General features: G+C 39.5%; 1 protein-coding gene across 2 annotated transcripts in view; it reads left to right on the top strand.

Moving 5' to 3' along the window:
* Positions 1-829: 829 nt before the first annotated feature.
* Positions 830-25051, top strand: part of PCDH11X (protocadherin 11 X-linked) — a 511064-nt gene continuing 486842 nt past the window's right edge. For both annotated transcript variants that reach the window (XM_054839633.1, XM_054839635.1), the window contains exon 1: positions 830-1510. The gene's annotated coding sequence lies outside the window, so the exon portion shown is untranslated. The remainder of the gene's footprint in view (positions 1511-25051) is intronic.

The following is a 25051-nucleotide window of genomic DNA, read 5'->3' on the forward strand; positions in this document are numbered from 1 at the left end:
CCCCGCGCTGCCTCCCCTCGCCCCTGGCACTCGCCGCCGACAAGGCGCCGCTTGGCCGCCGGCCCCGGGCCCTCGCCCCCCGCCGCGGGCGCCGAGCCAGGGGAGCGCGTCCCTCCGCGGCGCCGCTGCCCGGCGCCCCCCGCCCGGCCCCGCGGCGCCTTCGCACGGCGGCTGTTCCGCAGCGGGAGCGGGGCTGCGCCGGCGGCCGACAGCTCCTCCGTCCCCGTGTCGGACTCCGCCGGGGGAGGGCAGAGAGGGCACCCGCCGCACTGCCGAGGACGGCGGCCCCAAGGGGGGCGCGGGGAGCCGGGGGCGGTGGCCGCCTCCACGGGCACGGGCGCTCTCCCAGCCTGGGCCGTGCCGATGCGCCGGAGAGGGCTCTCCCACCTCCCTTCCTCCCCCTCGCCGCGGCGCTTGTGCAGGCGGAAAGCAGGCGGGGAGCCCGGGCGGAGGGAGGCAAGGGCCAGCCGCCGGCGCGGGGCCGCCCGGCCACCCCGAGCTGGGAGCGCGGCGCCCCGCTCCCGACCCGCGCCTGGGCCTGAAGGCCGGTCCTCCCCGGCCCCGAGCGGGGGAGCGCGGGCAGCCGCCCGCCGGGCAGCACCGCCAGCCCCTCCAGGGCCGTGCTGCGGTGCGGGGGGCGCCGGCGGGGACTGGGGCCGCCCCCCGGCGAGGCGGCGGAGCGGCCACGCCGCCGCTTTCGGGGGATTCTCCGAGAGGAAAAGGCAGGGCGGCTGCGGGAGGGGGAACCCCCCTCGGCTCGGCTATTCGCATCCCCGGTGTCGCTCCTCCTCCTGGCGGTGATGTCAGCCGCGGGGAGGGCCGGCTGGCAGCGGCAGAGCGGGGCGCGGGCGGCCGCGGCAGAGCCGAGCCGGAGCTGCCGCCGCCGCCGCCGCCGGGACAGCGCGGGCTCCGGGGCGCCGCCGGCAGCGCAGCCCGCGCCCCCAGGGGAGCCGCAGCGGCCGCGCCGGGCCAGCAGCCAGCCCCGCCGGGAGGGGGGCGAGCGCCCAGCGGCGGCGGCTTCCCCGCGAGGGGGACCTGGCGCTCCGCTCCCCTCAGCCGCCCGGCGAGGAGAGGGCTGCCGGGCTGCGCTGCGGAGCGGCACCGAGTTCAGAGTCTCTCCGCGCAACTTCGGTTACGCGGCAGGACCTCTGCGGACTGGTGTGGGGCTTCCCGGGCGCGATTGCGTTTCCATCCTTTTGCAGCTGCAAAAGCCAATAATTAACTAAACCCAACAGAAATAAAAGAAACTCGGGCTTACCTAAAAGTTAGGATATCTTTTTCTTTCCCCCCCCCCCCTTCTTTTACAATTTTATTCCCTGTGTGGAAGTCGCTTATGAATCGCGCTCGGCACACTGCATGGGAAGAAGCAGCTTGTGTTTTGGATCGAGGATTTGCTGTTGCAAAGCGGTGTAACTTCCATGCAGTGGGGCAGCCTTCACTACTCTAACGCCTCGATGATGCGCTGAGGAGCCCATGTAGATTGACATCTTGTGCAGAGAAGGCACTGAAGGTAAGAAGGGGGCTTGGGGAAAAGAGGGATTTTGATACGCTTTTACATCTTTTGTCCAGCATCCCCCTTTCAGCAGAGCATCAGCAGTTCATCCAGAACAGTATCGATAGGCTGGGACTGATGAAGTAAAATGAAAGTCTGCTCCTGTGAAAAGTACATGGAGCTCACAACTGATTGGAAAAGATGCATTTATTTTTAGTCTGATAACACAGCATGTTTATGATGTATGCTCACAGCGCGGACACTGAGCTAACTCACGCAGCTCAGGAATGAGATGTATGGTCTCAGTCTCTGATGGGCAGTTTGCATTGGCTGCTGCATTCTGTTGAATGTGTACCCCCACTACCTCCCTGGAGCATCCCATCATCCTGCTTGATTTGGTGGGGTTTGCAGATATAGTGCCTAGTATTAATGAAAGAGGGAGAGGGATGGAAAAAAAAAAAACCTCCATATGGAACATTTTATTGATGTGATCATAATCCTGTAATGGAGATTGCATTAAATGAGGATTGCATCAAAATGCCTAGCTGCTGTGGAGAGACGAGAAAGCAAAAACTATGCTGGATTGTAAATGAAGTTCTTTGATTGAAGGATTTTCTTGAAGCATGAAGGGATGTCTGTAAGCTTAAAGTTGCTGTGTATGTGGAGTACTGGAATGGGATAAACCCCAGACCAAGCTGAAATATATTTTAATTTGCTCAAGCTCTGGATGCAGTTAGAATTGGTTAGAGGCATTGCAGTGATGCCCAATGAATACTTGGCTTCAGCTATGGAGACCACAGAAAGGGAAGGAGAGGGGAGACCACAGAAAGGCAAGGAGAGGATTTTATCCTTTGGGGAGGAGAAGGATGGTTCATTTGTGACTTTTGCCACAATGGCACAAAGCTTACAACCTGCTGGCTACAAGCAGAGACCTTGCAGGCAATCTGGGAAGCCGAGGATTTATCTCACTTTCCTTTTGCAACCTCGGTGTGGTTGCCTGTAAGAAGTAGCTGTGAGGCGCATGCCAAGGGGCAAACAGGGACTTGTTGGCCCCCCTTGGACCCAGGAAGATACTGTAAGCTTGAGAGAGATGGAGTCAGCTCATCTGGTCCTGTCTTTCTGAGCTTGAGCTGGTAATACATTTTCAGCAATTGTTGCTGCTTATCTCAATTGGCAAAGGAGGGGAGAAGATGTTCAAGCTGATTGAACTGGAGCAGAGCTGAGGACAGTGGATATTATCAACTCACTCTCACAATTTTTTGTGCTAAATTTTATCTTGGCACAGAGAACTGAGCCATAAAGAGCACCTTCTTCAAGCCTTACTGAAAGGAAACCTAGAGAACAAAAAGATTAAGCCAAAGATTAATTGTAACTTTTTGCTTCTCAGCAGTAGAAGTAGCATTGATCTGTCAGATTACACAAGTGAAAAGAGGTAAGATAGAAAAAAGTTATTTATTTATTTGCTAACATTTCCACGCACACAAAGTTGGCATACAGATAAACAGCACAGAGTGGGAAAGCACCATTTCTTAGAACCACCTAAGTTACAACTTGTGTAAGCAGCAGAGAAATTCCTGTACAAATACTCAACAGCATTTATCTGTAACTGCAAAAGAGCTGGTTAAATACAAAATTAAATAGAATAAACCAAACCCAAATATCTGATGTTCTCAGAAGCAATTTGTTTTCCCAGGTGCGTTGTGTACAAAACCTGAGGTAATAGCTCCACAGTTCAGTCTCTCTCTTGCTGTATCTTTGGCATAAAGTTGAGACACAAATGCTTATTTTAAAGAAAATGAAGAAAAGCAGCATAAGCGTATTGAATTCCTCTTAAGCATTTTATTTTGGCAAAAGACGACTTTCAGTGAATTGTAAGAGATGGGTTTAGAATATTCATGGCTAAACTCCAGGGAGCTTAGTGTTAGTTCAGTAGGCAGAAGGTTCTTCCTCTAAAGAGATATCTGGAAAAGATGTGCTTTTATATTTTAAGCCATATCCAGTGGAGACTGTTGGTTGTCATATTTTAAAATCATTTGTTATGCTTCTTAGGGGAATGATGCTTAATCCAGAAAATAAAGCAAGTATTCCTAGCTCACTTTTTTATAGAAATAGCAAGCAGTGTGCTTTAATTGTACTTCTGTATGTACAAATGTTCCAGATTTGACTCTATTTTTTATCAAATAACAGCTGAGGGAAAAATTGTCTTTCGAAACCATGGTTATCCATGGAAATCTTGGTCTGTATTTTTGCTACAGAAGAACTCTGTTTCATGGCTGCATTGTTCATCCTTGCAGCATTTCTTTAAATGTGAGCCTTGCTATAGTTAAAGGATAATTTATATTCAGTGTAGTACTGTCTGCTCAGTGGAATTGGCTTTATACATCACAGCCTCTGCAAAAAAGGAGATCAAAGATCTGAACCTGTGGTCCTGTATTGCATTTGTATTCTACATGGACTTGAGTAATCTTATACTGGATCCATTCACACTCCCATAGTTAAGAATATGTCAGTCTTTCCATTAAAACACCCATTTGCTTAGTAATTTAACAGCTAGTTTTAAAGACGGGCTCTAAGCTTAAGTTAAACACATTCATATAGTAAAAAAAGATATCCTAAGCAATGAAGTACAGCAGCAATTGGCATTTGCTACTGGAGCACTGTTAAGTTGAATTTATAGAAAGCTTAGTAGAAAATAACGCCTGCCTGAAAAATTTAGCGATGAAATGGAAAAAATAATATCCTTTCAGATTTGGAAAGCCTTGTCTGGATCCAGGTGACTGTTTACACCTGGATTTTAAAGGGGCCTGTGTTTGTTAAGCAGGCAGTAGGGCTTTTCTTTAAAGGAGAACAGCACTGGCTCGAACCAGGAATTAGTCAGATCTCCATTGAAGGGCTCAGGTTTAGATTGCATTAGAACTAATGCCTTTGGCATTACTCCAGTTAGTTCTTCTGAGGGTTATGTTACAAGAACAACAAAACCACCCCCAAAGCTCTGTATCTTAACCAGCCAAGTTATCCCTTCTGTGAGCTAAAAAGAGCTATACATTTCTGAATAATGTTGGTTGTCTGACCAAGGTGTTGAAAGCATTTGGGGGATGCTGCTACTAAAGACACTTGCCAGGTAGTCCACCTGAGACCAGCCACTGAGGTAATCACGTACCGACTAATAGCTGGTTTACACTTTAACAGAACCCTTTCTTCTAAAGCACCTCAAAATCTTTTACAATTGCCTGTCTGGCTTACATAGCCATCTTCCAACAGTGAAGCGGTTGCTTCACCTGTGCAAAGTATGTGAATGCTTATAGAAACAACTTTGTGCATATTTCAGGTTAGAAGTTAAAAGCATAGAATTAAAAATACATCTGGATTCAGTGTTACAGTTGCACGTGCTATGTGGTACCTACGTTCAAGTTAGTAGGTGCAAGATACAGCTTGCCATATTCCAAGTATTTTGGATTGGATGAAATAAATGAGTATTGTTTGAATGAAAAGGTTTGTCATTTAAATAAAAATTCCTAAGGGAGATTAATAGTCTTCTGTCCCAATTACCTCTTTCTGCAACGAGATCACTGAGAGGGAATTTGTAACAGTTGTCTGTCTTCATTGCGCTGAAGTAGTGGTGATCATCTTTCTTGGGTCTTCTGAAAATTCATGCTCCCTGCAAGTAATATGAAACAGGAAATTTAGGGTGGAAATGGAAATTTGATGATCCCTTAAGATCTGTGGGGAGATTCCCATTCTCATTATCCAGCGGTAAAGTAAGGAAAATAGGTTTAAAACAGTCTTTTTCAATTAGGGTCTCTGAATTAGTAGAGTGTCTTGCCAGGAAGCATCAAAGCTTCGATAGCTTTTGCACATTTAAAAGCTCCATTCAAAAAGGAGTTTAAACTGTCCTTCAGTTTGTCTTTAAGGTGTTATCTTGTGAATGAGAGTGGGATTAGTGGAAAATACATTTTGAGTGATAATAATAGTAGTTACCACCTCTGGCACAAGTGAATGGAAGACCTAATTTTTTTAATTTTTTGAAAGACTTTTTAGAAAAAAAATCCTGTTTCCAAATAAGGAAAATTAATAATATTGCCACAATCAGGCAGTAAGATTTCGTATTTGGATGAAAAACCCCCCACCAAACCCACCCCACTTGCATGGGAGGTTTCATGAAGGTCCAGGGAAAGTTAATGTAAAAATTAGAATACAAATAAAAAAGATTGTGAAATTTTTAGTCTGTGATACAATCAAATCATGGTAGCTTTGACAGTAAATAAGAAACTGTAAAGGGTTTTCTGTAACTGTGTCATAATTAAGCATTCTTTTTATTTGAAGTCTTTTGTCATTGCCTTTAATAAATATCCTGTTGAAAATTATTTCAGATATGCTTAGAAAATAAGCATTTTCCCATAATGTGAGATTTAGCCTTCTTGATCCAATGTGGCCTGAGCCAAAGCTTCCTGCAGTCTGTGAACAAATTCCTGTCGGAACAGGGCCTTCAGGAATTGCTTCTTGCATTACACCACGTCCCTGCTTCAACTTCTGCCACTTGTTTAAGCGTTCAACGTGTCAAAGTGGCATAGAAGGCACTGCGGTACAGCTTCGCCTGCACGGATGGCAGACCTTAGCCTGTTTAACTGCAAGTGCTTTACTAACTTCCCAAGGAGTTCTTTTAAAATGACCATTGTTTTCCTTAAGTTGCATTAGACTCCACAAAGATGATAGCATTTCAAGGGAACCTACATAACCAGAGCAGCAGAGAGCCAAATGCATTCTCAGAGAGACAGATGGACATTGAAATTGTTCGAGACTTCCAAATTCAGTAGTGAAATTATAAACAGACGTGGCCCACGGTATTTAAACCCTGTCACTGTGGGGCTGAATACGGTATTTGCCTGCTTCATTTTCCTGCCAGGGGAACATCCTGCATTGTGTACTACTTTGATTTCATATGGTTGTTTTGGGGATGATTTTCTTCCTCCAAGCTGGTCTAGAAATAAGATGTCACTGGTGATGTAGTCTGTTTGTGTATCAGTGTTTCTCTCTTACATCCTTAAGGACATAGTTTTATTATTTTTGTAAGAATTTAATTAGTAATTATGTGTGCCTTATGCTGTCTACTGAAGTAGCAGGAAATACATGCTAATGGCAGAAAAGTAAAAGTTTGGAGTACTTTATGCACAGCATATTTCATTTAACCAACTACTTACACCATTGTTGTTACTGCTCTGTGCTCTCTTAAATAAATAAATGTATGGAAATCTATGATCTATTGGCTCTATGATCACATATGCGGGGACACTAAAGCCACATACAGTCTTGTTTCCAGCTTTAGTCCCTGGCACATAAAATGCATATGTGCCCATCGAAAGAAAAGTGAAAAATACTTGGGGGATGGCAGAACTGCAAGTTCCATTAAAATGCAGTGTAAGGACCCGTTATAAAAAAGTCAACTGTCTGCCTTTAGCCTGTAACTCAGATGTCATTAGGTCATGTTTTTTGGTAATCCTCCCAAGAAAGGAAGTTTCATGACTTTGGGGAGGAACTGAGTTTTCTCTCTGCAAATGGAAGTCATGGTGTAAACCCATGTTTAGTCATTTATGCAGGTTTTGTGATTGCTTTTGTAATTATAAAAATATGTATCTTCCTGTCTTTTGACGAACAGGTATGAAACCGTGTGTCCTGACAGGCACACGGTTCCCTGGATCGTTGGTTGTACTTGGGTGCGCTGGTAGTTCTCGTCCTGGAACGGAGGGTAGCTTCAGTAGGAAGCATTATGTCAAGGTCCAGGTTGGATTCACAAATTGGAAAGAGATTTTCTTTGGACTTGTGTGATGTTTCTGCTGACAGACCTAGACTTGACTTGTCCGTGTTAAATAGCCAAAGAGCGTGCCATAGCATGCCCTAAGGAAAAGCACAGAGGAACTCTAGCGTTCTGGAACTTCATTAAATGGTGACTTAATATGAACAGTAATGTACAAATGTAACTCTGGACTCAAATAGTTTGGGACCTCACTGTAGCAGTTAGTTCAGATTACAGTTGCTGCCAGTACTTTTATAAATATATGCAAGATACAAGGCATGAAACGAAAGCTATCATTAAATGGAGTAATGGCTTTGTCACTCATTTAATTGACCCTTGGAAAATGTACGTGGCAATGTGTTGTAAATTAAGATCGAGAATACAGGGCAACACAGTAATAATTTTTGGGATGAAAATTGGGAATGAAATGCATAAAATTAATTTTCTGTTCATCTCCCTGCCTTGTCTGCATGTGAGGCTTTACCAGAATAAATGGATTCCAGCTAAGGGCTTCATAATAGTTTCCTGTAATCGGGACTCTACTACAGGAGATCAGTTAAGTGCTTGTCAGACAAGTGTATGTTCGTGTCTAATTATCAGAGAATTATTTTTAAAATTCATGTTCAGGAGATCTGTAATTTTATGACTTATTAAAGAAAACCGGCTATAAAGTAAATCAAGGGGTTTGCTGTCCTGGTTGGTTTGTTGTAGTTTTCTGAGGTAATCGAGAATGGCCTTTCCCTCTGGCCACATGGCAGCTGAACTAGCAGGTATTACTACTTCATCTGCCGTAAAGTTGAGGGAAAAAATCACGTATGTCTACATGTGTGATTGTTTATGGCATTAGTTAAATCTGAGGAATGAAAGTTACAGAAGGGGGCTTAGATACTGGCAAATAACTGTATTTTAGTTTTATATAATCAATCCGGAATAATGATGACTACAAAATGAACTACTGTAACGTTTTTGATATTCACATATTCTTCCCCCACCCTCTCATTTTTCATATGTAAGGTCTTTAAAAAGACCATACATCTTGGAGAACAATGTAAACCACGCTTTCTTAATAAAAACTGTCTTTAAAATACCTCTTCAAAAGGCTACAGAATTGTGGCCCATCATTTTTTGGGGGTTTGGGGTTTTTTTTGACAATACGTTCAGTCAAATATCAGTTAGTTTGTATCTTTTACAGTTTGGCTTTATCTACATATACAAAGAAAACTACTTTCACGAACTGCCCTGGAAGAACCCTGAAGCACAATACAAAGTAGGTTTGAGATGAGTTCACAGAGCATTAGCTCAAGGTGTTTCAAGCCACAAAGGGGGTGGGAGGAAAAAGTTTGACCCCTTGAAAAAAAAGTGAATGTGAGTCAGAAAGCAAAGACGTTAATAGTCTGTGTCAAAGAACTGTATCACTAGTGTGTGTGGTCAGAAACCTTCGTTTTCTTAGCTGAGGAATGAGGTTAGGATGTGTGGAACGTTGGCAGCCTTACGGTGAGAGCTGAACCAGTAATACCCTCTGGTTGTAGTACCATGTCAGTACTGAGCCATGAGCATCACTGAGCAACACGAAGCTTTTGTGCTAAAGGAAGAGAAACTCTTGGTGACTAAATACCCATGACCCTAAAGAGTTTGGGTGTTGCCTCTGTCACTTTTGAATGTTTTAACGGAAGCGCTTAAAGATTCCTACTTTCTTCTCCTGTCCCTGAACACAAAGAAAATTCAATCTACATGGTGCCCACTCTTTCCCACTTTTTAAAATAAATTGAATTGTTTATTAGAGCATAATATTCTAGAGTGGAAGGATACTTCCTAATAGAAGTATCATTTTAACATGTAGGAGAAAACTGGTTGATAACCCCTGCCTCCTTTTTACAACAATGAGGAACACATGGCTGTGTGGTGCTCAGCTGCCAGCTGGGGCTCAAAATAATAAAGAATTCATGTTCCCCTTCAATGACACAGAAACTCAGTTTCTTCTGGTTCTTTGAAAACAATGTGTCTTTGAATTAACTTTGTTAATTGAAGTTGAAAAGCAGTAAACTAATAATTTTTTACCATGAAACTGAGACAGGACTAATATTTTCAAAAGGACTTGCATAGTTTGGCTGTACAAGTCCCATTTTCAAAGTGAGTGGGACACTGAAAGGTCCTAAAGCTTTTAAGTGTTTTTGAAAACAGTACCATTTTTGTTAAAGACTGGTTAGAGTAACAGCTTGTACCTCATCCATGTTTTCTTACATTTCTTTGAATATTAGGGACATTCAAACTAGTCACATCTGATATTCCAAATATGGTGGAACTCAAGGATGATTATTCTATTATTCTATCAAAAACCTAAAAGCAAACTATGAACTTAAGCTAAAAACTTGCAGTCTTTACCAGAGTTGCACAAAATAAACTTTTTAAAGGAATGATTATGTCCTTTTCCTCTATTTTATTCAAGGAGATTTCAAATACTTAAATAGAAAGGAGAAGGAGGAGCAGAAGAATTAGAAAAGCTGTCATGGAAATGAATCTATTACAGCAAGGCTGTACAGTGTCATGATGTGGGTTGAGTTTGGGGCCTGTTACTTCGTATTTAACAGTCTGTATGTTGTAGATCATCAGGCAGATACAGTTAAGCATCAACCAGCCTGTGCAGTGAACTGTTACTGAGCTGAACCTTCAGCACTGGAGAAAGACCCAGTTGTATTTTAAGACAATCACACTAAGCCTGAATTCCAGTCACAAAAAGAGAGCCTTTTTACTTCCTGTTAATCTAAACTTTAAAATCCAGTCAGACAGACTGGGACAATAAACACAATTTAAAACACTGAAGGAAGAGTTTAGTAAAAAGGAAAAGAACTGACTGAAATTTGCCAGAATTTATGATAAAAATTGTTTATTTTTATTCATCATACAATGGTAGACTAAAAGTGAAATCCATTGTACTATTAAGTTGGAGAAAAAGGTAAATATGCTGGTAAATTTGTTGTGATAGGACAGTCTTTTTGTGATTGTACCGCATTACACAGCTCAAATTCAGTAAGAAGTTTCTAACAATGTCAATGGAATTTGGCTCCAGTTCTGTGTTTGAGTAGTGCTCTTTGGAATCACTGTGTAGGGTATTTTTAAATTACTAAAAAATCTTAATTAACAAAATATTATTGCTATTTGGGACTGCTTAGCTTCATATACTGTGTTATACGATTTGTTCAGTAGCTGCTTTCTTTGGATATTTTTTTATCTTGCTAATTTAAAGCAGGTTTCAGGGTTTGGTTATTGTTTAACATCAATGGGAAAATATAAAACCCCAGAATATTTTCAAGTTTGATGAAAGCTTAATCTGGCTTCATATAAGTGCCATTAGTTGTGAGTTCCCGTAATGTCAATGTTTGTATTTTTGTTGTACTGCACTTAACAAAAACAAGTATTTAAAAAGTAATGTCTGAATCAAAAATAGTGCAACATCAGTCTGCAAAAAATGTGTCTCAGTTCCTTCTATGTAATTCATTTTGGCAGGTACAGTACTTTTAGGTTTTGTTGTATTATAAATGCTAAAAAAGCTTGAAAGAAATCATTGAAAAAAGGTTTAGCGTAAGTGATTTAGATAAGGCTGGCAGGTGGTACAGTGTGACCATTGCACGATTAACTAAATTCTGAAAATTCAGTCACTTTAGAGTATTGGATCTATGTCTGGATTTACTCATTGCTGAAGCAAAAGTCGTCACTTTGCTGATGTGCTGACCTGCAAGACAGTGGTTGATGGAGATATTAATCAATCAAGAGAAAGTACTTTCTGAAAAATTTGGGGTGCTTCAGTGATTAAAGTGATAACGTGGTCAGGACGTCTCTGCTGTGCATGTGGTTATAGGTATATATAATAAATATGTGACACTGTGATATATGTCTGATGGGGAAGACAAAGTGTAAGGAACCTCTAAGCGACAGTGATGTTGAAATTCTGAAATGTCAAAATACTGTTGGAAACAGCTTCAGTAAGTTACTATGGTTGTAAAATACCTGTTGGTGAGCCTCACAGAAGTTAGATGTGCTCAGATATTTATTAGTCTGATCACTGAGGGAATTGTAATTTTTAATAGACTATTTGGTGATCCATAAGAACAGATTAAGGATGCCATCCATCATTTTGTGAACCACAGTTATGGCAGATTTTCCTCCTTTCCTTTTCTTTTAATACATACAACTTTGACTAATGTAGTTCTTACAAACTCAGCCGTAACTGTTTTGGAGGGACAAACATGTCAAATCCTTTGTAGGTTGGCAACAGCTCATTTCTTTCTCAGATTTTGGAGATCTTACTCAGTTTTATGAAGGACCCTGTAAATGGGAGCCCTAGTTGCAGTAACATATTTCTATCAATATAAAGAGTTGCCTGATGTCTTTGTGATTTTAGGCTGCATTATGCAGGCTAATTTGCACTAGAACCTATGCCATCTTCTATTTTCCCGAACCTAAACTGTGTATTCATCTGAGTTTCCTAGTGATAGAAAGCGTGCATTATTTGAAGCTGCGAGCATGTAAGATAATCTTGGTAGTAAACTGAAGCTTGAAGCGGTTTCTCCTTTTGGCATACTAAAAATGTTTACTTAATATTCAGAGGAAGCCTTGGAAATTTTCAAAGCTTGACCTAAGGCCCTAAGCAGCCTGATGTAACTTAGAAGCTTATAAGCAGGTTTGGCTAGACAGCATCTCCAGATGTGTCTTCTGGTCTGAACTTCTCTGTGGTTCTATGAAAAAGATGCTGACTCCTCTATATAGGTCATACCTTTTCGCTTTGCCTTGATTGCGATTTTTTGCTCAAACGCAGGAGCTTGCTATGTCCTTGCTGTTCTGGTTGTTCAAGGAGTAATGAAGAAGTCAGGAACAGGAGAGGAAGAGGAATCTGCTAGCCAACAGAAGAGAGCTATTATTTTTGTTCTTGGATTTGGATCTCAACATTGTTTGCTATTCCTGTCGCAGCGTGTGCTATTTGGTGTAATTTTTGGAGGCCTCCTTGAACTGAGGTTATATAGACAGGCTCCCACTTCAACAAGTCATCTGTTCACTGTCTTTCTACAGTGCTGTTCTGAATACAGTCTGAAGTACTGTTTTTGATCTCTGAAACACTTTTTAGTTTCATTTCTCTTTCTGAGGAAGACCTGCTGTATGTTTTTGCTCTTCTGTAAAAACCAATTGGAAAGCAGAAGCCTCAGCTTTATAAACTGAGCTGAGGGCAAGAAAACCTGAGACTGACTCTTTCCCCTTAGTCCTGCAAGACCTAAGGTAGTTGACATTCAGAGCTGTAAGACAAAACCTGTCTCAAACTTGTTAACGCAGTTTTTCCTGTGGGTTTTCTGGAGTGGACACATTAGGTGGAGTGTAATTTTGTTTGTGTTTGTGAAGTGCGGTCTGCTGATGCTTCATGTTGATTGTTTAGTGCTCTTTACTACAAGAGTGTCTGGAGGTTGATTGACAGGTTCACTACAAAAATGCAAGAAAAGCAGTTTCTAGAGAGGGACAGAACAATGTATGGGCTGTGCAGAGCAGCCAGTAAGATAAGGTTGAGAATAGACAGTACTTTTATGGGCAGGAATTTAAGTACTTTCACTGGATATACAAAAAGACCACTGTAAATGAAACCAAGGTTCTTAAAAATTCTCTAAAAAGGATCTTTACCATTACAGAAGCTGTAATTTATTCTTTGTTTCATCATGGAATTATTTGTCAAAGCAAGCAAACAAAAATTGTGCACTGGAAAGTAGTGATGAAAGTGCCTGAGCCTGAACCAGCACTTCATGATTTGTTGCTGTTGTTAAAGCTAAGATTAGCCTATTTATTCGTTTCAGGTACTTGCACTTATTAGCCATTGTCTGTGTAACATGATGTCATTGGTATGTTTTTTAAATGTCTCAAAGGATCATAATACTGCATATGCTAAATTTGACTGAAATGTAGGTTAAAAATTACTTCCATGGGTTTGTGTTATTTTGGCCAATTTTAACTGAAAGCTCAGCAGAATACTGAATGTACTCATTCAGTATTTTCCATCCTTGACTCTTGCTGTACCATTTCGCTATCCATTTTGTCTGAACATTTTCTTTCCTTTGAAAAATACTTAGGTGTTACTAAAATATTTCAATAAATATCCGCTGTTTGCAGTTTATTTGTAGTTGCTTGGTCATTAAACATAGTTGTTCCACAATGATGGACTGTTTGCTTCAGATTACATTGAGGAAAGCTTCTTATCCTAATTATTTATCTTAATGAATGCATGTAAAAGGCTGTATTGCATTTGTACCATTAGACACTCTCAGTCTGATATTTTCAGAACCCTGCAGATGTGGATTTTAAATAAATGAAAAGAGCAAATGGTATACAGGGAAATCTTTGGTAGGCCAAGAAACTAAATCAAAGTTTCCCTGAGTTCCAGGAGGTACCCTATGTAGGGACTCTTTCCATCACTAGGAAATTTAATAGTAAAGTGCTAATCTACAGTATATTGTAGAATTTCCTAAATATGCAGAATATTCTATAGAAAAAGCATATATCATAGAAAGAGATCTGCAACATGCACTCTATGCTTGTTAGCACGTGTCTTAGACACGGGGCTTAGACTTGCTTTGAGATGATCAGCCCCAATGGTGCTGAATATAAAAATGTCAATATAATTTGCCATCTCCAGCAGAAAATAATTTTTGCCATTTTTTTTTTCACTGGAGGAGGGGATGAAATGGTTTTCAGTCACTCTTTATCATTTACGTTTTCTATTTTTGCCATCAACTGGGAACATTTACCAATGACTTTTTTTCCATCTTGTATTCAGGGACTGACTGTTTTATGAGACAAATCTTAATAAAAGAAATCCCCTGATGAACCAGTGTGAACTGGTGATAATTCAGCAAAAGCTATGCCTTGACTGATGATCAGGAATATGACATGGAACCATGCATGGTCAGCTTTGGATCTAAATTGAGCTGCTTAATACTATTCTAATGCTAATCCAGGCTGTCTCTGTTAAGATATTACAAGTGTTCATTGTAGAAACTTCATATTAAGTGTTCTGAATAAGGCACGTGTATATGAACAGATTCTGTTTGTTTCTGCACTGGTGCGACTACAATAAAATAGTGTTATGCAAATATAAGATGGTCTCCACAAACTCAGAACCCAGACAGTTGTTCTGATCCTTCCCTTATTTGAATCATCATAAAAAATTCCCAAAAGATACTTCAATGCAATCCTAGTGAGGCAAGATAGTGTAATTTAAATGTATAGTTACCATCACAGATAATATGTATGGGCTGTAATACCCATAGGGAAATCACAGATTTTCAATTTCCCTTGGAATGTGTTCATTATTAGAGGTATTACCAGAGTATTGTTTGTTGTAAGAGAAGAAAACCCCGTTCAAGTTTTTAATGAATCTCTTGAGAGATTCATCAGATTTACAGGTTAAAAAAGCTGTAAACATTCTACTGGGAGAAGTCATTAAAGAGAAGATGAATGTGAGTTATCTGTACATTTCTTATGAAACAGAAATCCTGAAGATGATTTACAAACCAAAAAGCTGTTTCTCTTTAAATGGTCTGTACTACTGCATTATATAATGAAATACAAAGTACAATTAAAAGTAAGTCTATTTGCAAGATGAGTTTCACTATTTTGTTTTGAGAATTTTATAGGTAAGACAGCATTGATCTAAATCTGAAGGGAAGAAGCCTGAGACTAATATTTCCTTCATGTCTAGATTAGAAAAAGCATTAGAGTGGAAGAAAAAATCCTTACCGCATAGTTAAACAACTTGGAGGGCCTTACGTTGAAAATCTGATTTTCTACATTAAATAAAAATGAATTAATAAAAAGTCTGTAGATTAAATAAATAAATTCCAAAATAACCCAACTCAATCCTCTGGCGAGTTACTGTTTTGGTAAATCAAAAAGTGACAGCACAGGACTGCTAAAAGGCTTGCCTTTCCACGAGGCACTTCATGCCCTTGATTACTCACTCAAGCTTGACTGAACCAGCAGCATACAGTAAAACCTCATAATTTGTGATGAAATAGTTTGTTTAATCCTTGGGGTTTTTTTGTCTGAAGTATTACAGATGCAGTGAACAGTTATGAGTATACTGCTAAAAGATTAAATGTAGATAAATATTTCTAAACTTATTCATCAAAAGTTGTTGCTTCGAACTTGTAAACTGGTCATCTAAGATTCCTCTGAACATTTTCTTGTAGTTAATATCTCTTGCTTCTTCAGAAAGCTCTAGATCTGCCATGAAAAAGACTGTTTGTAGTTCGGGTGAATTTTGGCATTAGTTTTGTTTTGTTGGTGTAACTCTTCAATGAAGCACAAATGTACTGAAAACTTGGATAACAACAAAACGTGAACTGTGTCCTAACCGCATCTGTTGAACATAACAACAGTAGTTTCGCATTCATTCAGCTTTCCAAGAGGTCGCACCCTTTGCAAATAATATGCATAACAAACTGCTGCATTCACAGTGCCTCATCATTATGAATAGTATGTATTTCAGCTGACACTGCCATTCACAACATGATTTTACCAGTTCAGTACATGACTCTGAATCTGGTCTTATTGTCATACTGGAAATATTCAGAACTTCAAAATAAAATCACGGTGATACAAAGAGGATCAATACTTCTGCTGAATTTTCTTAATATTTTGTAAAGATTACCTGCCACTGAGCATTTTTTCAAGATATGTGTGTGTGTTGGTTGGTTGGTTTTGGTGTTTTGTTTTGGGTTTTTTTTTTGTTATTAAAAGCATATGTGTGTGTTTCTTATGTATATGCATGGACATGTTGTGGTCATGAAAGTTGTAACTTATGTCCTTGGTCTGAGCTGAACATCGGGCTTACAGGTTTTGAGCAAGCTTCTTCATGAAGCAGTCTCAGTAAAATTCATCTGTCATCAGAAATACCCATGTGCAGAATCCTCTTGAGCAGACTTCAGTCATGGCATTTTTAACAGTGTGACTGACAATGAAGGTAAATCAAGACAAGAATAAGGACATCAAGTCTGCTTGAGCTTAAGACTGAAATACCACAAAATGTAAAGGAATGTACTCATTCATGTAGAATCATTTTTGTGATGTTGGTGGAAGATTGATGGAAGGGTTTTGTGACATATTTTCTAATGGCATTTTGTTTGGATACGTCTTAAGTATCAGTGTTGCAACGTGTTAGAACTTACGTTCTTTACATTTCCTTTTTACATGAATTTACATTTGGACTGTCAATTCTCCAGATGACTGGAAAGCATTTTGCCAATTTTTTCACATATCCACTATCCACCTTTCTGTGCCTGTTTGTCTCCCACTGACTCCGACTTTTCCACAGATATGGGCCCTAAAAGGAACATTTCTTGTTATGAAAACAATAGGTTCCAAAATATGATTTGAAATCCTGTGACTATTTCCTTCACAAAGGCTTGTAAGATTTTAGGAAAAATGCCAGCTAGTGCACAGGCAGTTTGGCTCTCAGAACCTGGTGTTAAGGTTAACAAGTAGTAAATAGCTGCATGTTGCCATTATCTCAAAACCCTGCTGCTTTCAGGACATGATGAGGTCTCTAATAAGAATGTTGTTCATTGCTTGTTTGGTCTTTTTCCTTCTTTTGCACAGCACTTACTGAAGAATAAGATTTAAAAGTTGGATGGCTTGTGATAGGATCTTGATGTAATTCTTTCATCTTACTGGCCAGCATGTTACTGATAGAACTCCAACAAACAGATCACTGAGACGAGGGGAAAACGCCAAACCCAAATCTGCCACTGTTTTTTTCAAAGAATTATTTATAGGAAGGAGTCTATAATTTGGAATTTTTTTTTCCTACAAAAATAAATTCAGTGTTAAGAGAGCTGAATATATTTACAGTATGTAGTGTAAACATTCGTATAAGACTTTTTTACAGCTATATAAATGTGCATATCATGATTGATGTCTGTTGAGCTGTGCTGACTTATAAAAAACATGGATTGTATCATATGTCACTCAAAGTTACAGTATCTCTGTTTTTCAGACATATATAGAAATTCAGCTTAGTGTATTTATTGAAACAAAATATTTTCAGTGTTTAAGAGCTGCTTGCTTTGCTTTTGAGAATGTCTAATGCATTAACTTTTGCATGTACTGCTCAGTGAAGCGGCCAACTTTGGAAAAAGAGTGGTAAACGAATCCTTATTAGTATATTTTTGTCATTAATCAGTATGAACTTGTCACTGATCCAGGAAGAGTTAGTATATTGAAATTTGGAATTCTACATGATGATTTCTTTCCAAAAGAAAGCACCAACACCAAGAGACATTAGACTTGCATATACTGGGAAAGAACTGAAGCTTGATGTCATTCTCTTATTACGGTTTTCTGACTGAAAATGCAGAAAAACATAGCTCAATTTGATTTGAAGAAGTTCCAAGTAGAAAATGAAAATGTTCCAAGTAGACATAAAGTAACAGTAGTAGCAACAGCGCTACATCAGTAGTATTGGTGACAGTACTACTTGAACAGACTACCCAACCAGGAGCAAGAAAATTCTCATGAGAATTTCTTCCCAGGAGTTTCTGATGTATCAGAATAAGAAAAAGAAAACAAACTGGGCATACCTCACTGGATTAACTTTCTGTGTCAGGAGCTGATGATCATTCATTCATTAACTTTTGCTCATTTTATTTTGAGTGGGGAAGATGGATGGAGGACAGTACATTGTGTTACCTAGGAGCACTGCGTTATGCTGCTCAGATATGTCAGACCCTGCCTTAAGCCTGGTAAATTTACAATGGAGCTGAAAAGCACCACCTATGTAGGAAAGAATCAGAGCAGAGTTCTAGACAAAAATTTCATAGACACGTGAAGACATAGTTATAGAAGTAAATGGTTCGAACACCAAAGTACTGAGATGAATATGCTGCAATACCAAGGCAAAGTGCCAGGATGAAGGGAGAGTGTTCAAAGAAACTATGGGATTGGAGCCTTGCAATAAAGAGAAGCTTTGAAGCAAGACACTGAAGTACTGAGAAAAATATCAAAAAGCCTGAGACGTTTTGCCAAGGTAGCAGAGAACAAGAACCACGGCAAAACATTAAATTCTCATGGAGAAGCACCCAGGTGCTGAAGAAAAATGCTAAAATGTTCAGATAAAATGGATGGTGCTAATGGAAAGTGCTTAACAGGCAAAAGCAAAAGTACAGAGTTGAATAACTTCAAACTGAATGGCTTGAACAAAGGAACCATGGAAGTAGTCGAACTAGTGCTTTTCTTTGAAACTACCTTTTTGGTGAAGCTGATGTTATGATTCGGTCTGGTGTTGATTGATAGAATCATAGAATCATAGAATCGCTTAGGTTGGAAAAGACCTTTAAGATCATCCAGTCCAACCATTAACCTAGCACTGCCAAGCCCACCACTAAACCATGTCCCTGAGCACCACATCTATGCACGTCTTTTAAATACCTCCAGGGATGGAGACTCAACCGCTTCCCTGGGCAGCCTGTTCCAATGACTGACAACCCTTTCCGTGAAGAAATCTTTCCTAACATCCAATCTAAACCTCCCCTGGCACAACTTGAGGCCATTTCCTCTTGTCCTAGCGCTTGTTACTTGGGTGAAGAGACCAACACCCACCTGGCTACAGCCTCCTTTCAGGGAGTTGTAGAGAGTAAGAAGGTCTCCCCTCGGCCTCCTTTTCTCCAGGCTAAATAACCCCAGTTCCCTCAGCCACTCCTCATCAGACTTGTGCTCTAGACCCTTCACCACCTTCACTGCCCTTCTTTGGACATGCTCCAGCACCTCAATGTCTTCCTTGTAGTGAGGGGCCCAAAACTGAACACAGTACTCGAGGTGTGCCCTCACCAGAGCCGAGTCCAGGGGCACAATCACATCCCTTGTCCTGCCAGCCACACTATTCCTGATACAAGCCAGGGTGCTGTTGGCCTTCTTGGCCACCTGGGCACACTGCTGGCTCATATTCAGCCGGCTGTCAACCAACACCCCCAGGTCCTTTTCTGCCAGGCAGCTTCCCAGCTGCTCATCCCCAAGCCTGTAGTGTTGCATGGGGTTGTTGTGACCCAATAATATTCAGCTCACTGAATATTCATGTATTTTTCATTGGTATGTCTTTATTTTAAAAGTAGGAAGAGGACTATAAGATAAATGGTGTCCAGTGACTGGTGTGGAAATTTGCTGAAGGGAAATGAGATGCAAGTTTTAGCAGAACAGAAGACACTGCCCTTCTAGCTTATATTCAGGCAAAATGTGATGAAACTGTAGAAAGGCGGAGATGGGTATAAAATTCACAGAGACTCAACTCAACCCTAAGTAGACTTGTCTCACTAATAATGGTTGAAGAACCAGAGTGATGACAATTTGTGTGTGAAATTGTATCTATGTAAAATAATGCACATTTGTCATGGTTCAGTGCACCTTGAAAGAGAATACTATATGCACTATATGCGTGGTGTTGTCCACGGAGTTGGTAGAATGCCATTTAACTCTAAGCATTTAGTTTCATTAGAAATTGCTCTGTTTGCAGTTGTATAAACTATTGCTTTATGTAGGGACGGACTGGGACTGTCAGTGATACTCTGTCAATAGTTGCAGAGCTTTTCTATAAAGGTAAGTTTTTTAGTACGATGTTAAGAGAGTTTATTCTTTCATTTTTCTTTAGTTTAAGGGGTTTTCTGATCAGTGTGTCAATTATCAGTATGACCTAAGTACTACCTCATCTGCTAAGGCCAATGTTGTTTCACTTTTCTTCATCTGTTTGTTCAGACAGCAAATGATGTACACTTCCAGAGCATACAGTATCTTGTGTTCTGTGCAGATTCTGACAGATTGGCGGCAAAAGAACATAGATGCATGCATTTTGCTCACAGATTCAGTATGAAATATGGAAAGTATATTTTGATTACTATCTTCCGTAACGTCCTCTTCATGGAGTACGAGGAGAGATGTCTAGTGCAAGGTTTTAAAATGGTCAGAGGCCAAAGCACTCAGATGCATATGGAAGGATCCCTCAGCTTGGAAAAGAATCAACTTGGAGCAGCCAAAATTTTCCCTTTACCCTTCAAGTGTTTGCAATGCTGGTCTGTAGCACTGAACACATTGTAACTCCATAGGCACTGGAAATTTGTGGGAGAACTACTGGAGATTCAGAACAAAATTTGTACATGATCCAAATCTCTCTTGGGCAAATAGAGCATGCTGGAAACTTGGGAAGAGTGTACATTATGTAACCAGGCTCAGCTTCAGAAATGATTTAGAAAAAAATGACATTTTGCTTCCCAGAATGAGATCTGGGTAAAGAAATTTTGTCTTGATCAAATACAGCAGCTGTTGCAGTTTACATTCAAGTGTGATGCAAATCAAGCCCCCATTTCTGCTCTGTTCCATTGTGCCCAAAGAGGGAACCGTTGTTTTGCGTTTTTTTGTTGTTGGGATTTGTTTGTTTGTTTGTTTTGGGTTTTTTTTCAGAGAACTGGCCTGTGGTTTGACCCTAGTAATTACAAATGATTTTAAAAAAAATTATACAAGTTCTGGCATATTGTAATGACACGTATAAACAATTCTAAAATACTTAAATGATGAATCTGTGTTGTAACAGCCAGCTGCAGAGTACTTGTAACTGGAGTATGTTAAACCATTTAAATATTCCAAACATTATGTACAACAGATCTTGCACTAATTCATTATGAAAACAGCAATTTCATTTAATCATTTATTAGCTATTTATAAGGTGTCTGCACATTAAGTATGCATACAGATTGTTGTTCAACCTGGCGACCAGTATAATGATTGCGTGTCACCCATGTGTAATCACTACCGATTTTGTTGGTGGTTATTGTTCTCAACTACTAGTTACCAGCATGACTGGATAGTTCTGAAACATGTATGTGTAGTAGAGTAAATGAATCTTTGACCCCCTAAGAAGGGAAAAAACCCCAATAAATTGCTCAAAACAGTACTCAAATTTTAATGTAAGTCATTCATTACTCATTTCTATTCACTTGTGTGTGAATAGAATGTGTATTTACCACTGTCATAATAAAGAAGCAGGTTGCCCAGAAACACTGTAAAATCTCTGTCCTTAGAGGTTTTCAAGATCCAACTGGCCAAAGCCTGAAGCAATCTGGTATGAATTCAGCACTGACACATATCTGCACAGGAGATTGGACCACAGCCCTTTCAAGGACCCTTGCAACGTCAGTGATTCAATGACTTCCTATGAAGTCACAGTGGGGAACTAAGCAGAATGCTATTAGTTGTGTGTTATTTTTGCAAGGTTGTTAAACTTAATTTTATTGTTGGACTGTGATTAAAAAGGAAACAAATACAGAGGAAGCACATTGTGCAATATTCTGCCATTCTACATTGGAATATCTTAATCATTGGTATTTCTACCACGCTGCTGTAGTGCTTTTGGTTTTCACATGACTGACACGTGAGTTTCAGCTTCCTTGTTGTGATAATGAGCTTCTTTGCTGGGTCTTACTGTACCATAGGTGTAGGGTACCATAGGATGCAACTCTTACTAGCAGCATACTGTTTGCTACATATCTTGCATACATATCTGAATCATCTACTTATCTGATGATTAAAGCTTTGAGAACCTTAATCAAGAATTTGCCACCAAAGTAAAAAATATCCAAGGATTTAGGCTACCAAACCCTAAAGAATGACTCTTACCTATGTCCCATAAGTATTTACTATTTTGGAAATAATAGTGTGTATCTTTCACAAATTGCAAAGACCTTAGCTTGAGCTCTAAATAGCTTTACAGCATAATGTAAAATGCTAATACTAACAATAAATGTAAAAATGTGCAAAATCTAATGTACAGTCATCTTTCTAAAATTCTGCTGATCAGGTTCCAATAATTCTCTTCCATGCCTGGCCACATGCTTCTCTGCCTGCTGCAAAAACCAGGATGTGCATTAAAATATCTGTAAATTGAATATGACTTAAAATTCTTAGAGACTGTTAAAATTCTTACTAACAAACAGCATTATTTATCACATTTAGTCTTACTCCCAAAATGAGAATGTGAAGACTGGGAGAGGAGACGTTGTAGGTCTTAACAATCTTGAACCTTGCTACTGCAAACACCTCACTATATAGTCCTTTTCACATATATACTTACAGACTATTTAAATCTTATAAACAGTGTGGGAAAGGGATAAGATTTTGTTGCAAATAATAATTTTCTCACACCTCAGAACCTCCATTATTTATTTTCCCCTTCTCAAGTAGATAAATATAAAAATTCCTCTTGCCAGCAAAGAATTGATAAACTACTGAAGATTTCAAAACTCCAGCAGATTCCCATAGCGATACATCACTTTGTTCTTTCAACTTTAAACTCTTAGATGCAAATATTTAGTGCTGAGGTATTTGAGGTTAACAACACTGCATTTCTTGTGAGGTGAACAGACTCGTAGACAGTGAAAATGTTAATTATTCACCGAGAGATTTGGTATTGGTTTTGATGCTACATCAAGGGCACCTACATTAGCTTCAGTCTTCTTAACATCTGTATTGTTGCCATCTTAGTTAAAACTGAGCCTACATTTTGTTGTAAATGTCTATATTCATGGATTCCAATTGTCTTTATCTGATCTACAGATACATACCGACATGTATGAGATTTCTTTTTTATTTTCAATTGTGAGAGTGAAATTTCCCTCTCTAGGCACTTCAAACTGAAAAAAAGAAGTTTGTTTAAAAGAAAGACAACACCAAAGTCAGCAATTGATAAAATTAAATGGGAGATAAGGAAAACTGTGAAAAGTCAGAATCTTAAGTCACACATCAGTACCTGTGGGCATTCAACAACTTGGCACAATATAGCATTCAATCAAAATGAGTATTGTTTGAGCAACAGTGATTGAGCGTTAAGTATTGCAGGGAATAATGACAGACTGAAAGAAACTGCTGGCTTGCAGTAATCAAGAGGACTCATCTGGCTATTAATTGCCAGGAGTACCTGCAATGAAGTATTCATTGCTATTATAACTCGAAATTGATGGAGAAAATGGTACAGATTTTTTTTTTTTACATAACATTCAATTACTATTTATCCATTTTGTCAGTGTTTGTTCCTATCACCTAAATATGTTTCCAAAAACAGAAATGAGGAAGGAAATTATCCAAAATTATCTACAAGGGCTTGTATAAAGTACTGCTTTTGCTGCTGCCTAGAAGAAACATGCCGGTTACAGGCATCAGTAACTGAACTACCAAAACCAGCATAAAACCAACAAGAATTCAGCAACAGTAATACCAAACAAAGGACAGCAAATAAAAAAATAAAGGTTCATAAAAGTATTTGTGTATCAATTTGCCTGGCACCCCAAAGAGAGCTTTTCTGGAGAAGTAACATCTTACATACATTCTGGTACTCTGAAAATAAAGTTTGATATGAACACACATAGTCTGCTTGTCCCTCCATTTATGCTCTTTTTACACCAGTGTATTTACACTGACTTAAATGAAATTACATCCTGATGAAATATGAAATGAAACTGTCTTTAATGTTAATTTGTGTAACATTAACTTTCAGAAGCCCGTTACCTGAAGTTTAGAATTAACTGTTCCTTGAATGAATGACTGCAATGAATTGTAAAACTTGGTCGTGAAAATTATGTAAGGAAAAACACAGAATACTGAGATCCTAGAAGCGAAGTACGTGACAGACCATTTCTAAGTAGTAGAATTGGCAACCAGTGTGCAATCCAGTTTCAGTAAGCACAAAGCCAATAAGCTAAGTTATGATCTTGTATTCTTTACAAAGCAAATCAAAGAGAAGAGAAATCACATTTGTTAGTTTAACAGACCTTGGAAAGCTCTTACTTCCACAGTGCCGCCTGATTCTGTGTTATCATGTGAATATCCTTTTATATGCCACTAACAAAGTAATCTCTCTAAATTCCTTTTCAATTTATGCTTAACCATGCTGATTTGCATGCACATAGAAAAGGAAATGAGAAACTTTTAAACCAGAAATCTGTATTCTTAGAATTTTATATTCATGCACATTTTTATGCATGGAATTCCCATTAAGATTACTGGAAGAATTACCTACAAATCTTCCATCCTGGAAGAGTAATTAAATTCCCAAAGTTTTATGAGAAACAAGAAAACTGTATCTTGCTTTTCAATTGTGACTTAATGCTAATGAGAGGCATGTGCAACTACACTCATATATGTTTAAATTGACCGAAAGGTTTGTATGAAGCTGGTTTGAAAGCTAGGTTGGATAAGAATCCATGAGTTATTCATGTCTCAGAGGAAATACTTTTTGGTTTGACTTCTGCTTTGGCTGCTGAATAATTTTTACATTTTATTTTTCTGCAGAAGAAACACTTTTATTAAGAATGTGAATACATGTGAATGTCTGTAAACTAGATTAATTGCATGAGTATCAACTAAAATTAGTATCATGTTTCCTAAATAAAATGTAACCATTTAGATAACAAGACTTTGTTTTTTTAAGGCTACTCTTCAATTTAAGGAGTTATACCTTCTGTCAGAACTATCAGTTAATCTGAATATGGTCTCAGTTGCATAAGTGTGATGCAGCAAAAAATCCCATTCCTATTTAAATTAAAATACATTGCAACTTCAACCCACCCAACTGCTAAATGTCCCAGAACCTCGCTTCACTTTCTGTTTGTAGGGTAGCAGCAAAGAATAATTTATTTCATGTTTCCTCACTGCTCTCTAACTTGTGGCAAACATTTGGTGCCCCATTTTGCCAGATACATTAT

Source organism: Grus americana, chromosome 12 (assembly GCF_028858705.1).
Source record: "Grus americana isolate bGruAme1 chromosome 12, bGruAme1.mat, whole genome shotgun sequence".
NCBI lineage: Eukaryota > Metazoa > Chordata > Aves > Gruiformes > Gruidae > Grus > Grus americana.